The sequence below is a fragment of the Leptonychotes weddellii genome, chromosome 12 (assembly GCF_054177405.1).
Source record: "Leptonychotes weddellii isolate Sample4059 chromosome 12, ASM5417740v2, whole genome shotgun sequence".
NCBI classification, from domain to species: Eukaryota; Metazoa; Chordata; class Mammalia; order Carnivora; family Phocidae; genus Leptonychotes; species Leptonychotes weddellii.
The window spans coordinates 49105695-49117921 of record NC_138380.1 but is presented as its reverse complement, the minus strand read 5'-3'; the positions used below and the strand labels follow the sequence as shown (position 1 = coordinate 49117921).

The following is a 12227-nucleotide window of genomic DNA, read 5'->3' as shown; positions in this document are numbered from 1 at the left end:
TTCCAATTTTAAAGGATTCCCTTTTTAAAAATTTTTATTTTATTTATTTATTTTATTATGTTAATCACCATACATTACATCATTAGTTTTTGATGTAGTGTTCCATGATTCATTGTTTGCGTATAACACCCAGTGCTCCATGCAGTACGTGCCCTAAGAAATAATTTTAAATTATGTAAAATAGTTACATAGTTCACGAATCAAAACCATAGAACAAGTCACAGAGATCTGACTTTTTTTCTTAGTCCTCTTCTTTTTTCTTTCTTATCCCAGGTAGGTAAGTCTTTATGGTTTTTGGGTTATCCTTCCATAGTTTCTTTAACAAATACACACACACACACAATAGAGTGCCCCTCTCTTCTTACACATGTAAGCCTGTAACATGCATCTTCTTCTGTCTCCTACTTGTTTACCTAATGATATACCCCGGGCTCATTTGCTCCCCTACAGTGTTTAGAGATCTGTCTTGTCACTTGTCGTAGCTGCATGGTATGGGTGGCTACATCAGGCTGCCAGGTCTCCTGGTTCCCTTTTTTTTTTTTAAGTTCTCAGCTTATGAATCCTCACATGAAGAATCTGCCCAGCCACCACAGATAAAGTCACTGCAGCATGTTTACTCCTTCTGTTGTCCAGTCTCCAGCTCACTTTTTGCCAGCACCCACGTTGGCTTTTGCAATGCCTCTGAGTTTCTTCATTCTGTTCGTGCATTCCTTTCACAGTTTTCTTGAAGTCTTTTTCTTCTCATACAGGCCATGTCTTGCGAGGCTATGTTTGCGTTCATTTTTCTTTGCATAATCCAAGGAATCCTAAATCATGCCAAAGCCAGTTGTCTTGCCACCACCAAATGGGTTCTGCATCCAAATACAAAGATGACATCTGGTGCGGTCTTGTACATTTTGGCTAGTTTTCCCTGAATTTCTGTCTTAGGTGTTGCCTTTCTGGGGTGAAGAACATCCATGACCATTTATTTCTACTGAAGTAGTTGGTTGGTCATGAACTTCCTGCTCCTGATAGTTACTGTGTTATTCATGACGGCAGCCGAGTTTCAAGCAGCTCTGGAGGAAAAGGGCTCTCCTAGTCCCTTTTAGTGCCAACATGATTTCTCATAGTCAGTTCTCTTAGCCTCCGAAGAAGTCCAGTCTTTTTGGCCCACCTCCCCATTTCTTGTCCTTATTGCCTTCTGCCACACACACAAAGCTTCCCACTTGGTCTTGCTTGGAATAGGCATTCGCTAAATGTTGGGTGACTAGAATATATGCAACAATGAGGTTTCCTTCACTTTACTCACAGAGAATCCCTAAAGTTAAGACCCACCTTTTCTTTCTTGATTTGCCCCTTGTTTTTCAGCCTGGATGACCTTAAAACAATCTTATCTTTTCCTGCTCTAAATCTGCGTTTTTCTGAATCCAGTTTCTCTTTGATCTCCCCTCCTCATGGGGCTAACGTATCTGATCCTGCCTTCCCATAGTCCTGGGTGGCAATAGATTTCAGGATATGGAGATTTTTCTATCTTAAATGTTCTCTTACTTCTTCAGAATCACTCCTCTCAGAAACTCATCCATTCTCAGTTACAACATCAGGCTATCTTTAAATAAATTGCTTTTTGTTATTTACTTAAACTCTACTTCATCCCAGAGGGGATTCTAGGCACTTAACTGTGACTGATGACAATGTTGTGTCTGGCCAGAACATTGGAGAAGGTTTTAAATTATGAGCACAAAAACTCCTGCATATATGCCACACAAACTTATCAGAAGCATTTTGATATTGAAATAAGTGCTAAAATATTGTGTGTGTTATTACTGAATTAAAAAGTCATGTTCAGGAAAAAAAAGTCATGTTCAATAGTGTAGATAATCATAGCATGTGGCATCTAAAATTTTACATGCCTCTTTATAGGAATGTAATTCCTAAGGTTAATCAGAAGCTCCTGCAGGCTGTCTTTATCTTATCATGGTTACTAATCCAACTGAGTTTGGGAATGTGAATTATCTCAAAAGCTAAACTTTAACTAAATTCTCCAGTGGACTTATAAAAGACATTCTTGAGAGTAATTGAAATTTATTTTTTTCTAAAGAAGCTGTTTTGTGGTGTCTCTATATAGACATGAAAGGTGAAAATACATTTGCCTTATTTCCCTGTGCCTAAGGGAATTTAAGAAATCACCAATGTAAGAATAAATGCTCACATTTTCTCCCTCCTAAGTTTTTTGTTCTGGATATAATACATGCTCAGATTATAAAATATAGATCATACATAAATGTATTAAAAAGCAAAGAATAAAATCTTTCTCTCCCTAAACAGCTGTGATAAATACTATTAATATTTTGATATATTTCTTTCCAGGATTTTTTAAAATATAAAATAGAAATTTATGTAATTTAAAATGCAGTTGAAATTATATTACATGTAGTCTTTTCTATCCTGCTTTTATTCACTTGTCATTATGCTTATTAAGCATGTTTAAGCCAAATCATTAAAAATTCTTTGTTATATAATTTTAATATTTTCATAGTATTCCATCGTACAGAAATTGCAAAATTTATGCAATCATTCCTCTGTTGTCTCACAGTTTTCAAAAATATAAACCGTTGTTTACATATTAGGGGATTTCCTCAGGCTGTACTCCAAAAGCGAAATTACTAAGGCCCACCTGGCTCAGTGTTTGGTCTGTCATCCCTACTCTTAATCAAGATGATCAAGTCCATCAGGAAGTATAGGAGATAAAACTTTTGTCCTGATATCAATCACGGTACATAGGATGCCTGTCAAGAATAGTTGTCATTAGTTAATGAGAGCATCCCTCAGCACAAGTAGATTTGAGTCCTAGCAGATCTCAGCTGGCTTGGCACGAACAGTGCAAGGACACTGAGGAGAGGACAGGATTGCTGGGTTCTAGTCTCGGCGTTTCCACAATCCACTTGTACGACCGCAGCAGCATTAACACCTCTATGCCTTAGTTTCCTAGTCTGCAGAATGAGGGACTTGTACTATATTTACTAAAGTTTCTGCTAGTTCCCAGATCCCCTGATTTTGTGTTTGGAAGTTTAAGATGACCTACCCAGGTCCAAAGGCTACTGTCTAAAGATGTGGCCGGTTGGATTCCTGTTGTCGGTGTCCCATCAAAGCCATCCTTTATTAGCAAATGAGGAGAGCACAGCTTTACTTGTTCTTTGGCTTAGCCCTAGTTGTTCTAGTTCATGCAGCTTACTTGAGGAAGTCTCGAGTTACCTGACAGTCCTATTTGAGTCTGCCTCTTATCCCTCTGGCAAACCCTTTTCACTTTACATGACCCAGTCTTCAAGAAAAGTTCTAGAGGCAATTATCTGGAAGTTTCTGCTCACTAACAGCTCAGACCTTTCATCCGCCTATGTCAGGAGACATGCAAATCGGGAGTGTCAGCTCTCCACTAAAGCCCACTACTTGTCCTCTATCCTCTGACAAATGATACCTAGTAGAAAAAGACAAATATTCTTTAAGAAGTTCACAATGTCCCTTGGAGCATGAGGTAGAGGAATGTAGTATTTATTTGCCATTGATCTTCAGCCCAAGGTAGAGGTTTACAGAGTGGTGATTGTAGCCAACTTACCTTGTGGCTATGACATTGGGGAACTGCCAACAACATCTCTTTTAAGAACAGGAGCAGTACTCACCAAGCCATCCACACTCACCCTCAAATGGAAAGGAATGGCCACTGACAGAGGGATCTCAGAGCCAAGATTGTTATACTGCTGTGGTTCTCAGATTTTAGCGTGCATGAGAACCATGTGTCAAAACATAGATGGGGCCGGACCTTATCTCTAGTGCTTGATTCAGTGGGTCTGGGATGGGGCACAAGAGTTTGTATTTCTCACAAATTCCCAGAGAGGCTGATAATGCTGGTCCAAAGACCACACTTTGAGAATCAGTGGCCTACTGGATTTGAAGCACACTTCATTGTAATTACACCGGCTCCTTCCATTTGAAGGAAAGGTGAGGTTGCAATAAGATGTTAGGTCGCTTTTATAAGGAGAGGTGAAGCGTAGTAGCTACATATAGGACTGGCAATAGATAGTCTACAGAGGCTAACCCAGGGAGAGTCAGGTAGTATGATAGAGAATATGGAAGTTAGAGTGTAATGGCTGACGGTGTTCCTAGCGGAATTTGGCTGTCAGAGATGAGTAGCTAAGCCTAGAGAAGAAGCCACTAGGGTAAGAAGCTTAACTGGCAGCAAAATTGCCTCTTTACAGAATAATAATCTGGAGGTCAGTTATCATTGAACTAGTCAATTATCAGCTCCTATCAGTTTACACCTTTCTCAATCAGTAAGGTTACATCTAGTTTTCTCTGAAAATATGAATAATAGAGATAGATTACTAGTAGAGTAGGCTATTAGGGAATATTGGCTAATAGGAAACATCTCATTTTCTTGCATTTTTTTTTCCACATAAGAATTTTTCACATTTGAATGATCTGCATCTTCAAGTACTTGCCACTTACAAAGGGAGTTCGATATACCACAGCTCTGCAGAATATGGACAGGAAGAACTCTACTTTATAGTTATTGTCTCCTAGAGGCACTCCCTCTTGTCCAAGTTTCAGCCAGAGAATCAATGGGGAGCAAACCAAGATCAATTTTAATTGATTGTTCAGGTTTTTTTAATAATTGGCATTCTTCCCTAATGCTTGACAGAATAACAACTGGAGCCTGATGCCCTGTAATTTTAACTCCCATTCTAAATGCATATTACCATATAGCAACTATTGTACCTACAAACAACACACTGCCCCCAGGGTATGTCAGAGGAAATAGGGGAGCAGAATAAAGGAGAAACGTGACAGAATTCACACATGGACACAAACACGTGGGCTCCAGCTGTCATGGTTTTGGTCAAGATGTCCATTTCTGAAAACAATGTATAGGGAATAAACTTTTGCAAATATTAAATTGATAAGCTTTAATTTCCTCCTAAACTCACATTTGTAAACTTCTCCAAGATTATGTCAAGAGATTAAGTGTTCCAAAGCAAGAGAGAACAGGATTAGGAAGAGTCTGGAAAACCAGGTTTGGATACTAGAAGACATTGGAAATCTAGCAAATGTGGAAGACAGTGTGGGTTGCCTACCTAACATCTATTCCCTCCTTCTAATCTTGCTGACAGAATCCAGACGTTGGGGCAGCCATTGTGCCCAGCTTCAAGGGATGAAACTTGAGTGCTTAAGGAAATCATAGTAATCTAAAATAACTGAAAAGTGCCCAAAAGAGACTGTATAAATCAATAGTTGTCCAACTTGGTGACATATTACATTCAACTGAGGAGCTAAAAAAATACCGAAGCCCGGTATCTACTCCCCCCAGTACTGATTTAATTGGGTATGAGTGAGACAGAGCATTTGTATTTATATTTATTATATATATTGCTATATATTAATATTTGTAAAAGCTCAACAGCAGCTATGGATGAGAATCATTGGTTTAAATTTTTGAAATCACTAAAATTTAAAACAAATTGACTATATTTAATTCCCCTTCATGCTTTTTGATATAAGAATATTTAAAGACAAAATAAGGAAACTGTGATTCCCCTCTACTGCTGAGTTACAGAACTAGAAAACATGTGGACCTGCCTAAATATTCATTTTCGAACCCTGTCATAGGGAGTTTCTGTACACTCTCATTAAATTCTTATAACACTACAGAAAAGTACAATTAATATCCCCATTTTATAGATGAGAATATTGAGGCTAGGCTGGGAGGTAGTCACTGGAGTCAAAGCCAGATATTTTGGGCTCCAAACTTCAGAATCTTGCCACTCTACTGCTTTTTAAAAACTTACTCTTGGAGTCCCTGGCTGGCTCAGTCAGAAGAGCATGCAACCCTTGATCTCAGGGTTGTGAGTTAGAGTTCCACGATGGGTATAGAGACTAGTTAAATAAATAAATATTAAAAAAAAAAAAAAAAGCTTTCTCTTTTCATTTACCTCCCAATAACTGGTTCCTATTCCCTGCTTATCCAGTACAAATCCAAGACAATAACTTGGCATTTCTGACTCTCCACTCTAATGCTCTGGCTCCTAGATTTAAGATTCAGTCCAGTCATGACCAGCCCTATTGGACTACTTTTTGGGATCAAGACTGTGTCTATCAGTCCAAGTCCTGCAGCCCACACCCTTCCACTCCTAGAAGCCTTCCAGTGCCTCCAGTCCTGGAGGAACAACAGAGATTGCTGTGAGCTTCTTGATAATGCACTTTTAGAAACTGCTTTCCACTTGTGCAAATATTTGCTGTGAATCATCAGGAGTTAAATTCATCTGTACATTGTGTCTCAGTTGACAATGGGATGTTAATGATCAGGATTAGCTATCTACACTCAGCCACATGTCTAGGTAAAAAGCAGATGTCAATTTTAGTGAAATATTTCTTGTAATAAACTGTAACTATTTTTTTAAAGATTTTATTTATTTGAGAGAGAGAGAAAGAGTGCAAGCAGGGGGAGTGGCAGAGGGAGAGAGAGAATCCCAAGCAGACTCCGTTCTGAGCATAGAGCCTGATGCGGGGCTCAAGCTCATGATCCTGAGATCATGACCTGAGCTGAAATCAAGAGTCAGATACTTAACTGATTGAGCCACCCAGGTGCCCCTGAACTGTAACTGTTAATGCATCTTGCAAGAGAGCCTAAAGTCGGAATTCCTTCTTTCACCACCAGTGGCCAAATAGCCCTAAGTCATCTGTAATTATTAGTATTTTGCTTGGCTGTCAACCAAATATTCTTTACCTGTAATCACTGTATATTTCTTTGGAAGAAAATTCTTGAGCCAATCTTAACCGACTTGATTCATTTTGTTTCTGATATTTCTCTTACTTTACTCATGTTTCAGTCTGTTGCATCTAAGCTGTTGAATTCTATTAAGAAGGCCCATTTTCAAAATGACCAAAGTAGTTGTGAAAAATACCACTGTTAACTTTCTGAATAATATAGCACCTCAATTCATGTTGGTTCGCACTCACTGAACATGCCATTTTTTTACTGTGTGAATATGACAGGGGTATATTGATCTCGTCTCTTAAGTGCTTAATCAAACTCCATTAATACTGTTGGCCATAAACCATCAGAAAGACATGGTTTTGAAGTGTTTACATCTATGAATCAAACTTAAATGAAATAATTTATCATAAGACTATTTTTTCTGGGCCTAGGGGAGTTGATCCTAGATTTTTCGTGCTGAGTTATTAACTTGCATGTTGGCTTTGTCTAATTCTATGTAAAGTATGTTGATTTCTTAGAATGCTCACTCTACAGTAAACTGTAATTGGATGCTCTTGAAAGAATGAGTTTCATTGATCTAGTCAATGACCACAGATATTACTGAAGTAAACCTCTTAACAGTGTTGGGGCGTATTTTGGCCATGATCAATGTTTCTGAATCTTCCCTTGTATTTTTTGTTCTGTTTTGTTTTGTTTTGTTTAGCACTATCTGCATTGATTTAAATCTGCAGCAAATGTTAAGGGCTAAATTTATCTTGACACAAAGTTTCATTACTTTTCTGGAGCTGCAAACTTTTCTTTGTTTATTATAGATTAAAAATCTTCCCTGATAGGCTTAGAAAATAATCTATTTGTACTTATGTCAATATGCATCCACGGTTGACAATAAGTAAAGTGAAAAATTAAAGACATTGCCCTTAAACAATTAAATTGAGTTTCTTTCTTTTTTCCTTCCTTCTTTCCTTCCTCGCTCCCTTCCCTCCCTCCCTCCCTTCCTTCCAAAAGATTGCAAGTGTCTACCTTGGTGGTTTCTAAAGAAATTCTGAATTTTCTAAAAACAAAAAGTCAAGTTCAACAGGTTTGAGTCTTTTCTGTATGCCTGTGAGTAGAATTTGACAAGTAATGTGCTAGAGGATGAATAATGAGCCTGATCTTGACACAGCCAGAGCCCCTAAGAACTAGCTTTTATCATGGAGTGTGCTGGCTTTGCAAGTAACTTTCCACCCTACTTAACAAAGTTAAGCCTGAAGAAAAAAATCAGGAACAGGTTCTAAACTACGTGTGAGCTGTTGATCAGTCTTCTGAATTAGACATCATGGAAAATGTAGAATGTACAGTTGAGTAACATTTTATTAGAATTACAAGGCAAAGAGGGAAAAAGAAAAACCACAGCAGATACATGCATGGTACACTCTGCGGTGAGAAGGGAAGGTACTTGAGAATGTTTGATTTTTATGTCCCTCATTTTAATGTCTACAATAGCGTTAAAATTTTCCCTGGGAAAATAAGGGGCCCTAGGTTTATTGGGCTTTCTTTCAGAAAGTAGTACAAGCTGGCTATACAAACACATACTATAACATTCAGAAAGTAGCAAAGGGATTTGAGGTAAAAAGTAAGCCTTCCCTCTACTCTCCAGTAGCTAGCTAGTTGCCCTACCCAATCACTCTCTGGAAGCAACCAGTTACCTGTTTTTTGAATATACTTCTAGAGACACATTCTATGCACTTACAACTATGTGTGTGTATATGTATGTATGCACACATACACAAATGGTAGCACATTGCATAGTGTTCTCTACCTTGAGTTTTTTTTCTTTTTATTTAACAATGCTTTTAAAAGAGTTTTCCATATCATCGCACGCAGTTGTCTCATACTTTTAAAAACCTGCCCAATAATTCATTCTGGGGATGTACCATAATTTATTTAACCAGACCTCCATTGATGGACATTTAGGTCTTTTCCAATTCCTCGCTGTACTGAATAACGTTGTAACAAATATCCTTTTACATAGATTATCTCTTACATATGCAAGTATATCTAGGGGTTATATTCCTGAGTGGAACTTTTGGGTCAAAGGGCATGTTGAACGAAATTTTGGCAAGCATCGCCAGAGTGCTGTTTTAATCTTTAACAGCTGGTATGGCATAGGCTTGGAACAGTCAGAAGGGATGTCAGCTGTAAGGCAACTGGTCAAGGCTGGATATCAGATGAGAACTCCGTCAAAGTGCCCTCCAAAGATGTAATTGATTGGTTTCCTTTAAATCATGTTTCTGAGAATGGATACTATGCTCCTGCATTATTATTTCCACTTAGAGAATTGCTAAATCCCAAGGGTTTTTATATGAACGTTATTGCCAACAAAATGTTACCTGGAGACCACTGGTAGATTGCAGTGGTAAACTGCCATATTCAAACTTCATACTAAATGTAGTAAACTATTCATAACAAAGACAAATTCAGCATGGTCTGTTAACGTTAACGCCATGCAGGGGTCCCTGCCCACATGACTAAGTAGATGACTAGCGCGAAGGACCTATCTGCTTCTCCCATTAGAAGGTAAGCTTCATGAGGGCGAGAAGTTGTTTTTATTTCCTCTGAAATTATCTTCAACACCTAGAAAAATGCCTGGTGGTAGTCAGAATGCAAAAAATGTATTTCCCTATTGATTAAATAAAATGGACCCTGAACTGAGAATCAGGGAGATAGAAACTTCCCTACAAGGATGGTGAAAGGCTGTGAATATTCACATAGTAACGCTTTTCAGGTTCTGTATTTTTGGTTTCCTAACATTTGGAAATTGGTCAGTTTTTTTTTTTAAGATTTTTTATGTTTTTATTTTGAGAGAAAGAGACAACAGAGCAAAAGTGAGCATGAGCAGTGGGGAGGGGCAAAGCGAGAGGGAGAAGCAGGCTCTCTGCTGAGCAGGGAGCCCGATGTGGGGCTCAGTCCCAGGACCCCGGGATCATGACCTGAGCCCAAGGCAGACGCTTAATGGACTGAGCCACCCAGGTCCCCTGAAATTGGTCACTTATTAAAGATACACCCTGAAGTCAAAATTGTTGAAGCGAAGTCCGGATTTCACCATTAGGTCTTTTAATTCAACTCCTTGAAGAAGAGTGTCTATGTTTGAATATTCTTAGACCATGATTATTGCTAAAATTTGCACATTTTATAATGGGGTAATTGTATCTAGCTGGTGGATGTCTTTTGTTTTGGAGGGCTGGGGTGTAGATACTTTCGAGTGTAGAATTTAACACCTGAAGTAGTAATTATGTGTACTTAGAAATTACAGGGTAGAAATTGGAAATTGGAATGGAAAAGGCAGATTATAGAAAATAATATGCAATATATAGATGTATGTGCTGAGTACTGTGGGGACACATAGCACAAAATGCTTGTGATACCTTAAAACAAAGTTGCTGAGTTTTTAAATTCTCTCCTGCCTCGCTTCCACCTCCAATTCATGAGAAACAATGAAGTAATGGCAGGTAACAAGATGATGGTTCCAAAACACTACAGTAGTAACATGGATTTCAGTGCTGTCTCATAAATTTAGATTATCTGGGAAAAGCATGCTCTAGAAATATTGTTTCACATATAATGCAACGTCTTCACAACAAACAATTATTTGGACTTCTTCAGCCTTTCTCCCACATAAATATAATACTGTATTATAAATACAGGGATTGAGATGACTAAAAGAACAGCCCAGAATTTTTGATGAATGAAAAGTAGCTAAATGTAGTAGGGAGTCTGTACAGAAACTTTATTTATTTATTTATTTTAAAGATTTTATTTATTTCACAGAGACAGCGAGAGAGGGAACACAAGCAGGGGGAGTGGGAGAGGGAGAAGCAGGCTTCCCGCTGAGCAGGGAGCCCGATGTGGGGCTCGATCCCAGGACCCTGGGATCATGACCTGAGCCGAAGGCAGACGCTTAACGACTGAGCCACCCAGGTGCCCCCTGTACAGAAACTTCAAAAGAGCGTGAATGCTATGCAGTTTTCTGGAAAGACTCTCACTGTAAGCTCCACAAGGCATGGGTTTATTTGGTTCACCATGATATTCTAGGACCTGGCACACAGTAGGTACTCAACAAATATTTGTTGAATGAGTAGGAAGAATGCTCTGTGTGTGTGAGGCTAATGAGATTCTCAGCAAAAGCAGCAAGTTGTCAGCATTTGTTAAAGTGTTGAACTTCATAAAACAAAGAGTTTGAATGTTGAATTATTAAATAATGTTCATGATATCAAGCCTGGATCCCATTAAGCCCCAGGCTAAGGGGTGACCTGTTCATTTCACAGCTGTACTAAATAGTTACATCGCATATCAGTCAAGGTGATAGATCCCTCTAAATCCCTTGGAAAGCACCCAAGGCCAGGGCCAGATATCATTATAAACTTGGCTTGGAAAACTGCTAATAAAGTGGGTCATGAAATTTTCTTCTCAGTGTAAAGAAAATAATGTAATAATGGGATTGTGTCTTTTCCCCTTTTCCTTTGAAAATGCTTTAAGTATTAGGATCTATTCAATAAAGGATTTAGGGGTATTCTAATAATAAATGTTTCTGTGTTTTATATTCAGTACTTACTATAGTGGATACTTGCTGAGTTGTGTTATCAGATTAAAATCTCTATCAATCAAAGGGGAGAACAGAGGAGTTTATTGGGCTTTGTTAAGATGGTTTTATCAGGAAAACTGAAAATTACTAAAGTTTTATTTGAGGGTAGTAAATGGGAAGATTTTCCGTGTAAGGAATGAATGTAGTTAAATAATAATGGAAGAATGTTTAATAGATAAAGCTTTAATAGATAAGGCTTTAGAATTTTACAAAGAGCTTTAGTTATAATATGCAATTAAGCATATTGGAAAAGCTATTGAAAATAAAGCATAGTTCTACATTGTTAAAGAAATGAGGCCTGGAAGCAATATTCACAATTAACATCAGGTTAGTTCATCATCCGTTGATTTACAGTGATATAACAATGTAGCTTGGCGCACATTTTTCAAAATCCAATTGCTAATCTATTTCAGGTCGAAATGAATTGGAACGCTATTAGAACTTCATCTTGGTGTTCTGACCTAAAATGGAAATGCATGCACCAGTGCTACCAAGTTTGCATTACTTCTGGGGACTACATCATGTTTCTAGGATTGTTTTTCATCACAAGTGGGCCTCAAGGCCTTTTTATTCCTGAAAAGGTGGAATTCCCCTTGAAGTAAAAGTGAGTTCTGCACGTGAGGTAAATGTGAGATTCACTGTAGATGTGGTAGAATAAAGAGCGATTAGGATAAACTTAAATTACTATTCCAACCCTTCTTGTACACCTGTTCTTTTTTTATTATTATGTTATGTTAATCACCATACATTACATCATTAGTTTCTGATGTAGTGTTCCATGATTCATTGTTTGTGCATAACACCCAGTGCTCCATGCAGAACGTGCCCTCTTTAATACCCATCACCAGGCTAACCCATCCC

General features: G+C 38.2%; 1 pseudogene; it reads right to left on the bottom strand.

Moving 5' to 3' along the window:
• Nucleotides 1–641: 641 nt before the first annotated feature.
• LOC145716409 (small ribosomal subunit protein eS24 pseudogene) lies at nucleotides 642–1442 on the bottom strand (annotated as a pseudogene).
• Between the last annotated feature and the right edge of the window lie 10785 nt (nucleotides 1443–12227).